Consider the following 18,189-nt stretch of genomic DNA (forward strand, 5'->3'; position numbering starts at 1 on the left):
ACAAAAAAACCTCTAATGGTTCAGGCCCAGCAAGCAACCAAACTCCACACAAGTTGCTCATGCAGCTGTTCACACAACTGCCCACCAACACCACACCTCAGTGGGATGGGAAGAAGAATTTGTGAAAAGACAAAGCTCTGTGGGCTGAGATAAGGAGAATTTAGCAGAACAGCACCAAGAGACAACAACCAGGGAGAAGAACGATACTAATGAAATAGTATATATGCCATCCCTGGAGGTGTTAAAAAAACATGTAGACATGGCACTTTTGGACATGGTTTAGTGGGCAGGATGGTGTTGACTTAACCATTGGTCTTGAAGATCTTAGGGTTCTTTTCCACCTTTAATGATTCTGTGGTTCTAGTATGGTTACCAAATATATAATGTAGCTGTATACAGTTTCATTACTTGAGTTCATCTTACCATAATGGACGAACAGACAAATTCAAGTATTATCATCTGATCTCTTCTGCACCTATTTCTGGTTTGTAGAAGTATGTTGTATCAATCAGTGTGTATTGCTAAGTCATTACTTGAAAGACGGCACCTAGTCCATGCCTGTTTATTTTCCTCATCAATGTTCACTGTCAGTCAAGGAACAGAGTTACCTGATGCCAGCCAAACATCAATGCCATGTCACAAAACAGTGTTTCTAATTGTGGTGTCACATGAGGCTAGCATAAAAAGTTTCATGCTTTTTTTTTTTTTTTGAACAATGCATCATGAAAGCTCTCAAAAATAAAGCAGCAATTTATGAGATCACCAGTCATTTACAATTTCTTCATTCTGAAACCAGTAATATGTGGACTTAAAGGAATGAGACAGTGTTGCTGCGTGACTCTGAATGTTATGTCTAATGATTGTGGTTGTTAAGTATCTCTGCTGTTACCATGCTGACAGTCTACATTAAGACAAGAGCTGACTCACTGGTCAAAGTCAGTCACATTTGCCCTTTCATCACTCTACAGTTCATCAGCCTTTTTTGTTAGGGAAGCTATGAGATGTGATTAGAGTAGCTGCTTCTCACAGCATAAATAAAAAATATATAGCTATCAAAACCCTTCATCTTCATTCAGAGGTCTGAAAAATATTATAGTTAGCATCAGGTGTTAGTAACACAGACTTCAGACCAGCCTATCAGGGTTGAAGTTTATCTCAGTTTTCACAGACATGACAACAAACTTATGAATTGTAGGTGCTCTTAAAGATCTGTGTTTTCAGGACCTTTAGAAATCAAAGAAAAGGAAGTGCTTGGGCTAAGACTGTAACAAGCAGCTGTCAGAGCTAGAGATAGAAAATTAAACTTGCTATCATGTAACGAGATCAGAAAGGATCAACCTGGTCAGCAAATGTAACAACAAAATTTCAGCAATACTTACCTATCTGATCATGTTCAAATATAGCTGCAAAATTAGTGTGGAAAGACTCACATAGGTAAGCTAATTTTGCATCCTTGATTGCTGCCTAGCAATACTATTCATGTAAAGACCATTCAGGTACCCACTAGGTGTGAATTTCTGACCAGATTACATGTCTGGAATCTATTTGGTTTTACTACCAGAGGGATGATTCCCTACATGGATTATCCCTGTCCAGAAGAAATTTAATCTTTCTAATGGTTTGGTTACCAGAAATTGTAGTCTAAATATAACTTCAAGTGTCACTTCAAAATCTTTCTTAATATTGTCTTAGGAGAACATTTTCTATGCAAATGTCTACTCACTGACTTTAATAACTGGAAAAAATTATTCAGGTATTAGTCAAAATGAAAGGTGAAGATAATGTCTGTAAATTCAGCATACTTACTGGTCCAGACTGTAGTGACCATATCATCTTTATAAGCTTCTTTACAAACCTAGTAGTACATTGTGGTGACTGGGATCAATGAGAGCAGTCATAGATATTCTTTTACTCTCTGAGCTGCAGAGCCAAACCTCAGCTACATGTTTCTGAGCAATAATGTGTGGGTGTCACTAGAGCTCAGCTTTCCTTCCTGACTCAGCATCTTTGGTCCTGTAACAAGATAAAGGTAGGCTGAAGAAGAACTGAAATATCCTGCAGGGGGGACTGGATAACCTTCAGTTCTGGAATACAAGACATGGGCTGAAATGGATTACTGGAAAAAATGGAAGGATGGCAGGTCACACAAGCAAGGACTAATAACTAGAATTTGGATTATGAACTGGGAAATTATAAATTGGAAATGACAGAGAAGAAAGAATAGGCTATGCCAGTCAATCACAGGATACTTTATGTGTGTTTTAGCTGCAAAAAGCCAGTTCCTGGGAAGACATATCCAGCATAGATAGGAAAATATTCATGTCATCACTCACAATTAGTTTTCCAACTGGAATATTATGTGCAGTTCTGTTTATTCAGGAAAGACAACTTCAGATGGAAAGAGATCTAGAGAAAGGCTAATAAAATAGCTCAACAAGGAGGAGAAAGCAGACAGGAGATAGTAGAAAGGAGATAGGCTGTCCAAAAGGCACTCCTGCCAGCAGCAGCCCAGTCATGTGTTGTTCCTTACTGCATATCACTGACCATCCCTGTCAGGGAACTTAGACACCCCCCCAGACCTGCCTGCCTTGGTCTTTGGGAGTTCACATACAGTGAAAAGAACAGGGATAGGAAGACTAATGTGAATGTAAACTATATATGATTTAATTCAGGGAGGAATTTGAAAGATCTATCCTTTTGATTACACAGCTTTTGGAGTTGCCTTCTTAGGGGAATGGGCAAAACTTTTTACTGGTTTCCAAGGGGAGCATGATATGTTAACAACTAATGTTACATGGCACAGTGCCTATAAAAGCAAGGTGATGGACAGAGGACTGCCAGTATGTCTTCTGGTCCCACATTCTTTTACCAATTTGATACTTGTTTCTGTGTCTGTGGAACACTTCAGAAATGTATGTCATTTTTTATCTTTACTGCATTAAATAAGTGCAATAGAAGAGACCTGGAAGAGAAATATTCCTCCAAAGTAGGAAGAATGGATTCATAAAGCTTGGCAAATTACAGTCATGGACAAATTAACTTTGAGAGATCAATATCAAGATTGTGCTGCAACTTGGGCTCCATTCCACATGTCCCACAAAAGAGCAAAACCTCTGCTAAACCATTCCTTTTTATTGTCATTCTAAAGAAATGAATAACAATTTTATCATTCAGAGGACCTAGGAGTGGCTAATTGTCATGAGTAGATCCTGTTGCAATGCCAGGCATTGAATCACTCCCTTCTTCAGCTGGACAGAGGAGAGAAAATGTAATGAATGGTTCATGGGTGGAGATAGGGACAAGGAGAGATCATTCACCACTTACCACCATGGACAAAACAGACTCAGCTTGGAAAAACAGGTTTAGAATAGAATAGAATAGAATAGAATAGAATAGAATAGAATAGAATAGAATAGAATAGAATAGAATAGAATAGAATAGAATAGAATAGAATAGACCAGGTTGGAAGAGACCTTCAAGATCATCGCATCCAACCTATCATCCAACACCACCTAATCAACTAACCCATGCAACCAAGCACCCTGTCAAGTCTCCTCCTGAACACTTCCAGTGATGGCGATTCCACCACCTCCCTGGGCAGCCCATTCCAATGGGCAATCACTCTCTCTGTGTAAAACTTCCTCCTGACCTCCAGCCTGAACCTCCCCTGGCACAGCCTGAGACTGTGTCCTCTTGTTCTGGTGCTGGCTGCCTGGGAGAAGAGACCAACCTCTGTCTGTCTACAACCTCCCTTCAGGTAGTTGTAGACAGCAATAAGGTCACCCCTGAGTCTCCTCTTCTCCAGGCTAAGCAACCCCAGCTCCCTCAGCCTCTCCTCATAGGGCTTGTGTTCCAAGGCCCTCACCAACTTCCTTGCCCTTCTATGGACTCGTTCCAGCAAGTCAACCTCCTTCCTAAACTGAGGGGCCCAGAACTGGACACAGGACTCGAGGTGTGGCCTAACCAGTGCAGTGTACAGGGGCAGAATGACCTCCCTGCTCCTGCTGGCCACACTGTTCCTGATACAGGCCAGGATGCCATTGGCCCTCTTGGCTGCCTGGGCACACTGCTGGCTCATGTTCAGCCTACCATCGACCAGTACCCTCAGGTCCCTCTCTGCCTGGCCACTCTCCAGCCACTCTGACCCCAGCCTGTAGCACTGCATGGGGTTGTTGTGGCCGATGTGCAGAACCCGGCACTTGGATGTGTTAAATCTCATGCTGTTGGCCTCTGCCCATCTGTCCAGCCTGTCGAGGTCCCTCTGCAGAGCCTCTCTACCCTCCAGCAGATCAACTCCTGCCCCCAGCTTGGTGTCATCTGCAAATTTACTGATGATGGACTCAATGCCCTCATCCAGATCATCAATAAAGATGTTAAAGAGCATGGGGCCCAGCACTGATCCCTGGGGGACTCCACTAGTGCCTGGCTGCCAGGTGGATGTGGCACCATTCACCACCACTCTCTGGGCTTGGACATCCAGCCAGTTCCTAACCCAGCTTAGAGTGCCGCTGTCCAAGCCATGGGCTGACAGCTTGGCCAGGAGTTTGCTGTGGGGGACGGTGTCAAAGGCCTTGCTGAAGTCCAGGTAAACTACATCCACAGGCCTCCCCACATCCACCAGGTAGGTCACCTGCTCGTAGAAGGAGATCAGATTGGTCAGGCAGGACCGGCCCTTCCTAAATCCATGCTGGCTGAGCCTGATCCCTTGGCCATCCTCTAAGTGCTGTGTGATTGCACTCAGGATGACCTGTTCCATGATCTTGCCTGGCACTGAGGTCAGGCTGACAGGCCTATAATTCCCTGGCTCATCCAACCAGCCCTTCTTGTGGATGGGCACGATGTTGGCCAGCTTCCAGTCCTCTGGGACCTCGCCAGTGAGCCAGGACTGCTGGAAAATGATGGAGAGCGGCTTGGCCAGCTCCTCTGACAGCTCTCTCAGCACCCTAGGATGGATCCCCTCTGGTCCCATGGACTTGTGGGGATCCAGGCGGCTGCGCAGATCACCAACTACCCCATTTTGGAACAGTGGAAAACTATGCTGCTCCCTGGCTCCTTCTGCCAGGTCTGCAGGCCAGCTGTCTGGAAGACATTCTGTCCTGCTAGTAAAAATTGAGGCAAAGAAGGTGTTAAGTATCTCTGCCTTTTCCTCATCCCTTGTCACAACGTTCCCCTCCGTGTCCACCAAGGAGTGGAAGTTGTCTCTGCCCTTCTTCTTGCTATTAATATATTTATAGAAGGACTTTTTGTTGTCCCTCACAACAGAGGCCAGGCTAAGCTCCAAATGCGCTTTTGCTTCCCTAATTTTCTTCCTACAAGACCTAGCAACATCCTTAAATTTTTCATGGGTTGCCTCACCTTTCTTCCAAAGGTGATACACCCTCTTTTTTTCCCTTAGTTCCATTAAAAGTTCATTAACCATCCAGGCTGGCCGTCTGCCCCGGCGGCTCATCTTCCGGCACATTGGCACAGCCTGTCCCTGCACCTTCAACAATTCTTCCTTGAAATAGGACCAGCTTTTCTGGACCCCTTTGTTTTTAAGGGCTTTATCCCAAGGAACCCTCTGAATTAGTTCCTTGAGTAGCCTGAAGTCCGCCCTCTGGAAATCCAGAGTGGAGGTCTTCTTGCTACCCCTCTTAGCTTGACCAAATAATGAGAATTCAATTATCTCGTGGTCACTGGCCCCTAAGCACCCTCCGACCACCACATCGCCCACCAGCATTTATTTCAAATCAAAATCAGAGCTGGGTGATGAGAAATAAAATCAAATCTTAACATACCTTCCCCATGGCCCTCCTTCTTCCTGGGCTCCACTTTACCTCTCAGTTCTCTACCTCCTCCCTTCAAGCAGCACATGGGGATAGGGAATTGACATTGTGATCAGTTCACATGTTTCTGCCACTCCTTCCTTCTCAGATGGAAGATTCCTCACATTCTTCTCATGCTCTGGCACCAGATCCCTCTCACAGGAGACAGTCCTTCACAAACTTCTTCAGTGTGAATCCTTCTTAAAGGCTGCAGTTCTTTGTGAATTGCTGCAGCATGAGTCCCTTCCACAAGGTGTAGTTCTTCAGGAACAGACTGCTCTATCATGGGTCCCCTGTAGGGTTACAAGTCCTGCCAACAAACCTGCTTTAGTGTAGGCTACTCTCTTCATGGGTCCACAGGTGCTGCGAGGAGCCTGCTCCAGCATGATATTCTTATGGAGTCATAGCCTCCTTTGGGCATGTCCACCTGTTCCAGCATGGAGTCCTTCATGGGCTGTGGATGGATATCTACTCCACTGTTAACCTTCATGGGTTTCAGGAGCACAGCCTGACTCACAATGGTCTTTGGCATGGGTTGCAGGGCAATCTCTAGAGCACTTCCTCTCCCTCCTTCTTCACTGACCTTAATGTCTGCAGTTATTTTTTTTCATGTTTTTTCACTCCCATCCTCCAGCAGATTTTTTTCCCTTTCTAAAATAGGTCATCACAGAGGCACTAGCATTGTCACTGATGGGCTTGCCCTTGGCCAGTGGCAGGTCCTTCTTGTAGTCAGCTGGTGTTGGCTCTGTTGGACATAGGAAAAGCTTCTAGCAGCTTCTCACAGAAGCCACCCCTGTAGATGCACCTTCAGCAGTGAACCCAATACATTAATTGATACTTAGGTGTATCCTTTTGAATCTCACACTGAATGTGTAAATGTCTACACATGTGTGTGTTTCTGTGTGTGAATAAACATGTATAAAGTTGAACTACAGTTTATTATTCTAATGAGAATAATCCCCATGGTGCACAGTTGATATTCTTCCAAAATGGCAACTGCTGTCTAATAGTTTGTTTAAGAAATTTCAGTAATCATATTCACAATGGCAATGTAGAAAAAAAATGAGCACTTCAGGGGAAAAGTAGAAAGAGATTGAATAATGGCATTTCAAATTTAACAGAGTTTGTACCAGTGAGCCTCCATTGGTTTTAAAGGCCAATCCCAGGCTGCCAGAAGAGTCATATTCTTGTCCATACCAGATTTTCAGCCTAGTTCACCTTTAGAAGTCACCTAGCGTATACACAGGGAAGTTGTTTTTCCATCAGTGTCACTCCTGTGTTTCATTGCCAAAATATTCTACCACTGTTGGAATAATATCCACCATTAAATGGCAAAATTCCCCACAAATCCCCAATTTAAAGAAAAAAATAATAAACCAATAGTCATCATTTTAGCAAAGGGGTAGAAAAGAAGAACCATATTTGATAGCAGGCTTCAGATTCTTTGGATGGTATTTTAAGCCAGTCATAAAGTCAGACTCACTGGCCTGTTAAAAAGGGATATGGCTGCTTTGCAACACCAAAGCAGTGCAAAATGGATAGAGCACATCAGTGAAAATGGTCCCAGATGTCTTAAATAATAAAATAATATACTAAATGCTTTGCAGTGCTAATGTGCCTTGTGCACACAGATCTCAAGACACCTCACAGACATTAATGAATTAAGCCCTGTAAAGTGGGTAAGTATTATCCATATTATGCCCAAGGGGAAAGTGAGAAACAAAGATGTAAGATGATGGTCCAGGAAGCCTGTGACAGACGTGGGAATACAACCCAGGTCTCCTGGTCCCCACTCCAGGGCTGGAGTAACAAAACGCTCTCTAAATTCATCTGTCAGTTATTTTTTAAGTAAATTTAGTCCTTATGAAATTGACAGCCCCAAAGACTGAAGTGCTCCATTAAACCATGGTACAGGTACATCACCAGCACTGGCTGAGCACATTTTTCCCATGCTGTCTCAGTAATAAGCATCAAATTCACTTGTTCACTTTTTGCATGCTGTCCATTCAGCTCACAAATTTCTCAGTAGAGATTACTGAACTACTGAAGTTTATTCTAATGTGAACAGGTAATAATGATTAGTGGCAAATATTTGTTATTTAAAGGATCAAGAGTCATTCCTTGTCACATTGTAGACTGTCTACCCCACATTTATTAGGGTAGAGTTTTGCTCAGAACTACAAAAGTTATGCTAGATGCCCCAGCACTCAACAATATTCTTAAGAAATTGGACTGTGGAGCTTTATTCAAAGCTGTCTTCAAAGCTTTGAACTGTATTACAACAGACAATGCAAGTAGTGCTGCAATTGTGTAAATCAAAACCAATGGGTTAACCTGCCTGCTCCCCCAACACAGAACTGAGGGAAAAGTAGCACATAAAACTCGGGGTTGAGATAAAGAGATAAGAGCTTAATATAACATAACAATCATAATTCATAATTTAGCATAGCTTAGCCTACTTGTAGAAAAGCACAGTAAAATGTGGGAAAGGGAAAAAAACAAAAAAAAAAAGAAGAAAAAAAAAAGAAAGAAGAAGAAAAAAAAAATCCCCCCAGAACGAGAAAGAAAAGTAGACAAGAACCAGAATCTGACTCCCACCCATCTCACCACCATACCTGCAGAAGAGAGCCAACACCCAAAACCCAGAGGCAGCAGCAACCAGAACAGGAAGCCTCCCATATTATTTTCTGAACTTCAAGCCTCATAATGCTTTGCTCCAGCCAGCACTTTCATTTTGAAGCTGGCATGAGGCAGGATGGTATGAATAAGAGCAGACTAAAACTCAACTCATGACAAGTGCCATCTTTACAGGTACTATCACAGAAAAATTCAGGCGCAGAAGGATCTCAGAATGTCTCTGGTCCAACCTCCTGCTTAGAGCAGAATCAATTCTGCTTGTTCAGGGCTTTATCCAGTCAAGCCTCAAAAAGCTCCAAGGTTGGAGACTACATGGCTTCTCCAGGTAACCTGCTCAAATGCCTGCCTCTCCTCAAAGTGAAATTTCTTTCCTCATACCTATCTGGATCTTCCTCGGCTTCAATTTATGCCCTTCTACCATATCAGTCTGTGAAGTGACAAGCTCCATCCCCTCTAAAACCTCCCCAGAGGCACTGGTGGGCTGTCAGATGCCATTGCATCTGTACCTTATCCAGGCCGAACAAGCCCCAGTCCATCAGGCTCTCCTCACAAGGCTCTGGCCCCAACAGTCTTAGCGGACTTCCACTGAACTCACCTCAGATTATGAGAGTCTTTCCTGTACTCCCTGGTGAACCAAATATGGCTGCAACACTCTAGATGCAGGTTGATGATTGCTGAGCTGGATGATCCTTGAGGTCACTTCCAACCCTGACAATTCTGTGGACTAATGGCATCCTTTATTCAGAAATACTGTTGACATACTATCACTTGAAAGCGTTACATTTAAATTGGGAACTTTATGAATAAAAAAAAATTAATCATTAGCTATCCAAATGTTATGGGTTTGACATACAAGCTACTGGGAAGAGTTTTAAAGCATCTATTATGCAAGACAAGCATGCTTCAGATTAGAAGCTTATAAGTATGCCTCACTATCTGGAAAACCCACTCAACTTACACATAAGCTACAAAGCATTCATAAGAAAAATTAGTCTTTGCTGAGCTGAGTTGGATTAAAATCAGTGACCTATAGGTAGAAAGCTTTGTACATCATTAGTGATTCCCTAGGGCAGCCTGGTAAGCACTAATGTTGTGCTTTCTAGAATGAAGCTTGTTTTCTGGAAAGATAAGCATATTAATTCAATTCTTGACCTTTATTGAGCACTCAGGCAAGGTTGTCCACCCTCTGGACACAAAGGTAATATCTCCTGCATACATTTCTTGCAATCCCAGACACATTCTACAAGCTGGAGGTCAGGAGGAAGTTTTACACAGAGAGAGTGATTGCCCATTGGAATGGGCTGCCCGGGGAGGTGGTGGAGTTGCCATCACTGGAGGTGTTCAGGAGGAGACTTGACAGGGTGCTTGGTTGCATGGTTTAGTTGGTTGGGTGGTGTTGGATGATAGGTTGGACACGATGATCTTGAAGGTCTCTTTTAACCTGATCTATTCTATTCTATTCTATTCTATTCTATTCTATTCTATTCTATTCTATTCTATTCTATTCTATTCTATTCTATCTCTTCCTAAAGGATCCAACTCCCATTAAGTAGTAAACAAGCATTGCCAAAAATAGTAGCCCAGACTGCTTCCCAAGTGTCTATTGCAAGCTAAAAGTTCAGCCATTTTTGCAAGGACTTTGTTATTGACTTCTACACATTTTATTGTACAAAAGCACACCAAAATATTTTTGTAGTCATAGAAGATTTTATGTTTTCAGTCTTGGTGAGCTAGGAAGGAGAGCAGCAGTCTGTTGTGCTTACTCGGGAACTGTTGCCATCTAGAAGTATTCCCAGGCTCTGGATCTTGGTTCTTCATGTTGCTGAATTGACAGAACAGATTTTCCTGTGGTTTTAGTCCAGGCCAAATAATTTTCTCACAGACATTCCCAGGCATAATTTAGGAGCTAGCAAATATTAACTGACCATGATTAAGTGGTATCAATTTATGTGTGGCTATGGTGTTTTGGAGGGAAAAGATTTTAATAGCATAGATGCCAGTCGTTCTTTGCCAATTAGCCTTGGGTGCCAGAGAGCACTTTTAAAAAAATTTTAAATTTACTGTCCCATATATAGTTCTGGAAAGACACAACACAGATTTCCCTTGCAAGAGTATTTAGAAAGCAGCAGAATGAATATGGGACATTTTTGTTTTCTTTAGGGAACAAATTGAGAACTAAGGATTGCAGATACCATAGGCAAGCTTGGCCTTCTGTACAGATAAAACCTGGAGGTTTAGATTTAAAATCAGAAATGCTCATAGTGCTTTTTAGCTAGCAGTCATAATCCACTCTGTTAACAAAAAAATATCCAAAGAGTATGTGCTACATAAGCACTTTGTTTAGTTTATTCCTTTCAATATTAACTGCAGTACAGTAAATGGCATTTGGATCTGCTACACCACAAAGCACATTCTGTTTATAGACATTGTTAAGCTCTTACTCTTCTTATGTGGTGAATAGGTGAGTGAGAGTTACCTAGAGAGATATTTAATAATAAAAATTATGGAGGACATAGAATTGAGTAAAAAATTCTCTTGGCTTGGAGCTGAGTGCGAATCTTAACCTCATGTGCAAGTTAAGGAATGAGAAAGAGGCATTTTCATCCAGAATCAATTATCACAAATGCTGCCACAGTCATGGCCAAAATCACATTACTCACTATAAATTAACAATACCTGGCAATTCTTCTTAAGTGCCCATAGTTTAAGATTTAGAAAAGAATGCAAGGAAAGAAGATTCCATCTTACTATGTCCTCTTCCGTGCCATGCTTTCTTTTGATCAAAGCCTCACTCTACTGCGTCCATGCTCCATGTCCCATAGCAGTTTCTATGCCCACTTTGGTGCCTCTGCTCCTTATATATTCCTTTCCTTTACTCTTCAGCCCTCTTATGTTCCTTTGTCATTTCTCTACATACTGCTTTTTTCTGTTATTGCTCCTCATACTTAAATCCAAGATTCAGTAAGAGATATTCACCCTCTTTCTTCTTTTACCTTGAAACAACTCACATTGATTTATACAGGCTAAGAAAGTAGCCTTAGAACTTAAAGTTGTTCCCATGTTATTTTTTTTTCTCGAAATATATGAAATTCCAAAGAGACTGACAGGTACTGATCAAGATAAGGTGTAGGCAGTGAAACTGATTTTGGGCAGGAGAATAATTTCAGACCATAATTAGTCATACTGACTGCAGTTTTGTAAAACACAGCTGGCTCCAGAAGTAAATGCCAGAAAAATAATTCTGTAGCTATTTGCAAAATTATATGTAGCATGGATTTACTTCATATGGATACATACTTCTGTGGCAGTTTGGGCTGGGTGCCTCCTGCTGCTGCCACACAGGGTGCACCTCTGGTGCCCCGGGTGTCCAGCCCAGTGGGTGGACACAGGAAGATGTGTATTTCATACCCATAATGTCCCTATAAATTCATCTGCAAAGTCTCTCACTTCCTCTTTCTTCTCTTGTGGCTCCCATGGGAGATGCTCCCTATCTGGTAATAAAAGGGGAGTTATCTCAAGGCCTCTTGGGCCTGGCTAGGCATAATGCCAAGAGGAGAAGGGGGAAGGGCAATCTCAGATCTGGCCAGCTGAGATTAGCCTAACTGGGGGGTGGGGAGAGAAAGAGCCCTGGGGGGTTTGGGTATACCCTCAGGTAGGGAGAAGGGAAATGCTGGGATGCTTGTGAGTGTGCTGTAAGGGACTCTGTGTGCTTTGGGTTCCTTTTTGTCACTGTGCTTGTAGCTTCTATAAAACACTCACTGCTTTTCCATTTAAACTTTCCATCACTTCTGTAATCCATTTGTCCGAGTCCCATTTTTTCTGCCCTGGTGAGAGGCAGGAGAGGATCTGCCTCAACATGGGACAACTTCTTATATGGCATAGAAAATAAGAATGAGTTAACATGATTAATGCAGGTTTGCCTGTGTTAATGCTTGAGGAAGAAGAGGTTTAAGATAATATTAAGGATGCAAACATCTAAAGTACACAGATTATTCTTTACAGTTACAATGTGTCAGGAGCCATAAACTGGTAAATGTGGAATTAGTAAATTGGTAAATAGAGCACATTGATTGTTTTTACATAACATACTACAACTTAAAGTAAATTATCAGTGTCTCCATAAATCTTTACCAGTGCTTTTCCATAACAACAATTAAACAACAGAACAGCACGCTTTACTGCTATGAGTGTGCATTCACGAGCAATGGCTTTGTGATAAAAGAGCATCACATTCTAATTCTTCAGACAGACACTAATTTTTAGTGGTCTACTTTCTTCTGAGAATGATGCTTTGAGCAAGACAGTAGCATGACCAAAAATGGAAAGTTTTCTGAAGGTTTTTAACTCACATACTTGGTGACAGGTTCCAAATCCTAGCCTTTTTTTTTTTTTTTCCAAGTCATCCTTTTGTTTCTAGGACACAGCAGCCAACAGAGGGAAATAATGCCATGAGAACCACTTGGGCAGTCTGTGCCATAAAGCATCATTTGTTTTTTAGGTATAAGCTCCCCAAAAATCTTTCCTAATTGATTCACTAAAGCACTTGAAATCACAAAGAATATTAAGCAAGTTGATAAAAAAGTATCTTTGAAGAAATTGCAGTGTAAATATTTTACAAGAACATCCACAAATCAATGTTCCCAACTAAAATGAGTTGCTGAAAACATTTTGCTTAATTCTAGTTGAGACTGTTGCTGTTAGTTCACATACAACTGGGCAAGTAAGGACCTATACTGATGCAGACAGGATTTCTGCTTTCAGTAAGAAATTATTCCTGTACTGCCTTGCTTAGCTAAAAATAAAATAGACCTTTTTTTTTATTCAGATCTTGTCGTTTCTCCTTCACAAGTAGACTGGAGAAAGGCAAGTTGCTTTTACCATTGCACAGAGGCAGAAAGAACAGGGAAATGTAAGGCAACTGTTCTCTGATCTTCATGTACATCAATTACATGCAATAAATTCCCTGCTGTTTGAGCACAGACAGAATCTCAAATGCACATATACTTTGGCTATTAGAAAGTATAAACCAAATAGTGATGAACAGTGACTATTTGTTGTTTAGATTTATTTTCTGAGTAATATAACTGGGTGAAGTAAAAAACCCCAACCCAGTGCTGAAGGATGTATCATTTTTAATCTCAGTGCTTTGGCTACTGCCAGTGTCAGATAGAGTGTCATATTGCAATAATTCAAAGATCTCTCTATTAGTTTCTCTAAGCCTTTAAAGAAAATGAAGCTGTTACAGCAGGAAATGCCAGGCACATTCTCTAATTCTCCTCAGGTCTGGCACTGAAATTTATTTTAAGGATAAATTCAAGGTAAAATGTGTTTTACTTAAATGCATTAATCTTTTTACCATTATTGTTTGATAGTCTATCCAGAGGTTTTTGTTGTGTGGTTTTTTGATTTTGGTTTTGGTTTCTTTTCAATGCCTGCAGTAAAAATTGCTGTTGCACCCTTTCACAGTTCAGACATATTAGCAGCAGCATGTTAAGACTGAGAGATTCTACCTAACATTACTAACTTTGGGAAGTGATATTCTCTAATTGTTCACATCCAGCACTTACACATATGCCGTACTCAGAAAGGGTTAACCATCTGAATTCACTGCAACAGTGTTTCCTAAAGAACAATAGAAAAATCATTAGTGTGTTAACTGAAACAATACCATACTTTTCTCTCTATTGTTTAACCTTTTGTCCACATTACAAATATCTCAATGTAGTTCTTATCTTTGACCTTGAGGGACTGTAGCTTTATCAGTGCTTCCGTTTAGATCACAGATGACCTTCAGCTGATATCATTGAGCCCTGACCTGCCTCAGTGATCTGCTCACACAGAATACATATGCTGAACAGTGCTGGTGTGTGCAGTAGGGGTAAGTGAATTATTTACAAAAATTTGAGTTGACACCTTTTATCAAATGTGGAAAGATGAAGACAAAACAGCTGCTATTGCTGTCGTAAGCAATCTGCTGGTGATTGAATAAAAGTGTCAAGAAAATGGCTGCTTGATGGCCTTTTGTTCTCTCTCATCCAGCTTGATGTTAGTTTGAGCTGTCAGTTAGGAATCACGGCACAGTGATTTATCAATAGGCTGAGTGACCTTCTCGTTCAGGCAGCACTAGCGTGAGAAGACAGCACCCTCTGCTGAGACAGGCTGCCTCTCCACCAGCACAGCCGCGGCTCTCAGCAGCCACTTACCGCTTGCCAGCAGAAACAGGAATCTAAAATAATATTAGGTTTTTTCCCCCTTTGTTTTATTTCTTATCAAGTCTTGAACGCAATAGCTGGTAACACTCGGGGGGGGGGGGGGGGGGGGGGGGGAGGAAACAAAACAAAACACTGAAAACCAAGCAAACAAGCTGCAAACTGCAACAACGATTCACAGGCTTTTTAACAAAAGGGAAAGTAATAAGTGACTCAGTCACTGATACTGGGTCAAAACAAACTTGCTGCAATTAGACAGTGGGACATGGAAACACAGCGGCTGCCAGACAAGGCCAGATTGTGACGTGGGTTTGAAACACTATGGTTACCTCACACCAGAAAATTCCCACATTATTTGCACTTATTCTATATTGCTGTATTTTCTCTTATATGCTCAGACAATGAAGTACTGAGTAGCACAAAGTCATACTGCTCAGTTAAGCTTCTGGGACTAAATTAGTGTCTGAGGTGTTTCACACAATACACTCATTCTCTGCAAGAAGCTGGTTTTCTTTCCACCCAGAGCACCAGCAAGAGCGTCCCTCTGCTCTCCACACTCACTGATTTCCCAGTGACAGCTGATCCCAGCAGAGGTTTTGAACTTCTAGCACACCAGTCTGTGCTGGGCTTTGCCCTGGATGTAATCTTTCTGTCCTCCCCTCCACAAGGCCCCCCTGCCCCCAGCAAAGCGGAGGGCAGCCTCATCAGTGGTGCAGACGCAGACAAGGGCAGCCTGTGAACAGCCAGACCCAACTCTGTCTTCCCTGTTGCTTCTGCAGCAGTGTACTCTGCTTCTGCTAGCAGCCGCCAAGATGCCCACAGACGGATTATGTTTTACACCTTGTTATTAGCTTTCAAAGACATTCTCATCAAAAACTGATTTCTGGACCAGTTATCTCTCCTCCAGCTTCTTCTCACAAGTTTCTGTTAAATTAAGATTTTACTTGGCTCTCTCTAATAGTCTTTTTTCTCTCTAATAGTTTTCTAGTTTTCTCTAATAGTTTTCTCTCTAATAGTCTTTTCTCACAGTTTGTGGGACCAGTATTTCTCTGCTGTGTGGGACAGTGCAAGTCCCTTCTTTCACTTTACTGCAATTATTAGCTGGAAGAGTAATTGTTGATACTTGTAAACTTTTTTGGGTTTGTTTGTTGTTTTTCTTTTACTAATGCTAAAGTAATGAGTGATTTTTTTTTTCCTCTTCAGAAGTGTGTTTTTCACCCACACATGCACACACACACACACACACACAACACCCAAATTGCTGCCTTTGTTTTTTTTTTCTAGTAGTGGAGAAAAAAGGGACCAGTGACTCAGAAGGGCTAGCATTATTTCCTCTGTACATACAGAGTTTAAAAATACTTCAGTGAAAGAAGTTTTCCTCAAAAACTGCTGTGATAAAACAATGATTACAAATCCCAGCAGCTGCCACCGCTGAGAAACAACTTTTTAGTTTTTCTCTTTGTTGTTAATTTTGCACAGCAGGGCCCTTTTTGTGTGTTTATTTAATCATTTCCTTTTAGGACCCACAAGTTAAATCTGTGCATAGCTAGGGAATCTGCTTCAGCAGTTCGATGAAATTTAGTGAAGTTTTATGGGGTTTGTGTATATTCACCCAGGACAAATCCAGTGATTCGATCCAGGCAGCCAGGGACTTGCTGACATGAAGACCCAGATTTCAGAGCCAGCACCAAAGAAATGTCATTCACTGGAGGAGAGGGATCCTCTTGGTGGTACGTAGATGAGCAGCAGGTGGATGAGGAGATCAAAGGATAACCTTGAAGATCCATGTCGTTTCCTAAGCTGACAGGGTACTAGAATGACAAAAAGTATTTCCATCCAGAAATCCAGTATTTATCCACAAGGATACTAATTTCTGGGTTTCTGACCTAGGCAGGTGTAGTCAGCAGCTGAATAAGAGGTTCAAATTCATCTCATTTCACCAATCTTTTCTCAATTTTTTTTCCCTGTTTATTTTTCACAGAACTTTCCTTCATTTTCACTGCCTCAGTTTCACAGGCATGATTGCTTTTATTCTCCTATCCAATCACAGCCAACGATCTGACACAGGACAGTTACACTGGTGTTAATCCATCAGAAGTGAAATTAGAACAACAGCCAACATTTTTCTAGGGAGAAAAAGTGTCTTGGTTGACTCCTCTTTATGTTCACAACATGGCTGCCAATTTGGTCCTGAGAAACACCTTCCTAGCTCCAGTCAAGGTTACCGAATTGAAAGTTGTGTGTAGGTATTACAAGCAAAGTTCTCTAGATCATGAGAGTCTGTAATAGGACATAAACGGACATTTCATCTATAAAATGCCTGCTTATATGCTGTCCTCATACCACAGCTAATACATCAAAACCTGAAATGGGCTCTGTTTGACAATTTATTCCCGTGGTTACAGAAAATGCTGTCTTGTATTATCAGGAGATTTTCTATAGTACTGATATGTTCTTCTAAGATCTCTTGCAAACTTGTACTGTGAACTTTTTATTGGTTTACATCATTTCAATAAAACCTGTCACAATATTTTGTATTTACTTGCATTTAAATGGTCATTAATTTAATTTCCTTATTGTCTAGGTGGTGCTCACTTTATTTATCTCAAACTTTAAAAATAATTACAATAGCTGAAAAATGTGTTGAATGCATTAATTGCACAGCTCAGCAGAAGTATCTTTGTGGTTTGGGATCATTTTCACTGGGTTACTGTTCATATTTTTAAAGCAATATATTGATAATTTGCATAAAACATAATTAGCATCTTTCATTGAAGGATATGAGAAGAATTTTAAAAGTATTGACTAGGAGCACCATTTCCTGAGGAAATGAGGATTTTTAGGTGATGTGGTAGTATTGCCTCTTAAGAAGGATACCCAGAACTTTTCTGTTCAAGACTGCTTTGATCATAAGATCAAAATTAGTGTTTTATGATGAAAAGTTTTCAGCCAAACATGTGCTTCTGGCTCTCACTTTCAGCTCACATCCTTCCCGTGCAGAAGCATGACTCTAGGGGACTGTGAGGAAACTACATCTTGAGACAAATGTTTTCAAAGAGCATCAGAAATCCATGCCTGCACTGGACAGGAGTACTGTGTGGGCTTTGTATGGCACCAGTACTCTTCCCATTATCTGTCACAGGCTGGGGATGATTGGAACTGTAAGATACTGACTGCTGGCACAATGAGTGGTTATTTTGCAGTGGAGGGAGGGCTGTTTCCAGCCCAATCCCTAACAGACATTTCTGGGGACATCTATAGAGGCAAGGGAATTTGATTAGAATTACACTCCAGTTTACTGTTGGAGCAGGGACTTTCACCTCCAGTAAGCTTACCTCAGTATCACAGTATCACAGTATAACTTAGGTTGGAAAGGACCTTGAGGATCATCGAGTCCAACCTTTCAACACAGACCCATGACTAGACCATGGCACCATGGCACTCCCTCAATTGGATACAACAGCTGTGAGTAATTAATTCATTGCCTCTTTGGCATAACTGTTCTTGTTGAGTCTTCCCCCTGTGTGGTTGAGCGCCAT

The 18,189-nt window shown here is 41.5% G+C and overlaps 1 long non-coding RNA gene across 2 annotated transcripts in view; it reads left to right on the forward strand.

Annotated features, from left to right (window-relative positions):
* The window catches only part of LOC137448306 (uncharacterized), a 565,471-nt gene that overhangs the window by 476,914 nt on the left and 70,368 nt on the right, over positions 1–18,189 (forward strand). The window lies entirely within an intron of this gene.

This window comes from Melanerpes formicivorus, unplaced genomic scaffold (assembly GCF_026170545.1).
Source record: "Melanerpes formicivorus ecotype bairdi unplaced genomic scaffold, bMelFor1.0.p_v2 SCAF_1, whole genome shotgun sequence".
NCBI lineage: Eukaryota > Metazoa > Chordata > Aves > Piciformes > Picidae > Melanerpes > Melanerpes formicivorus.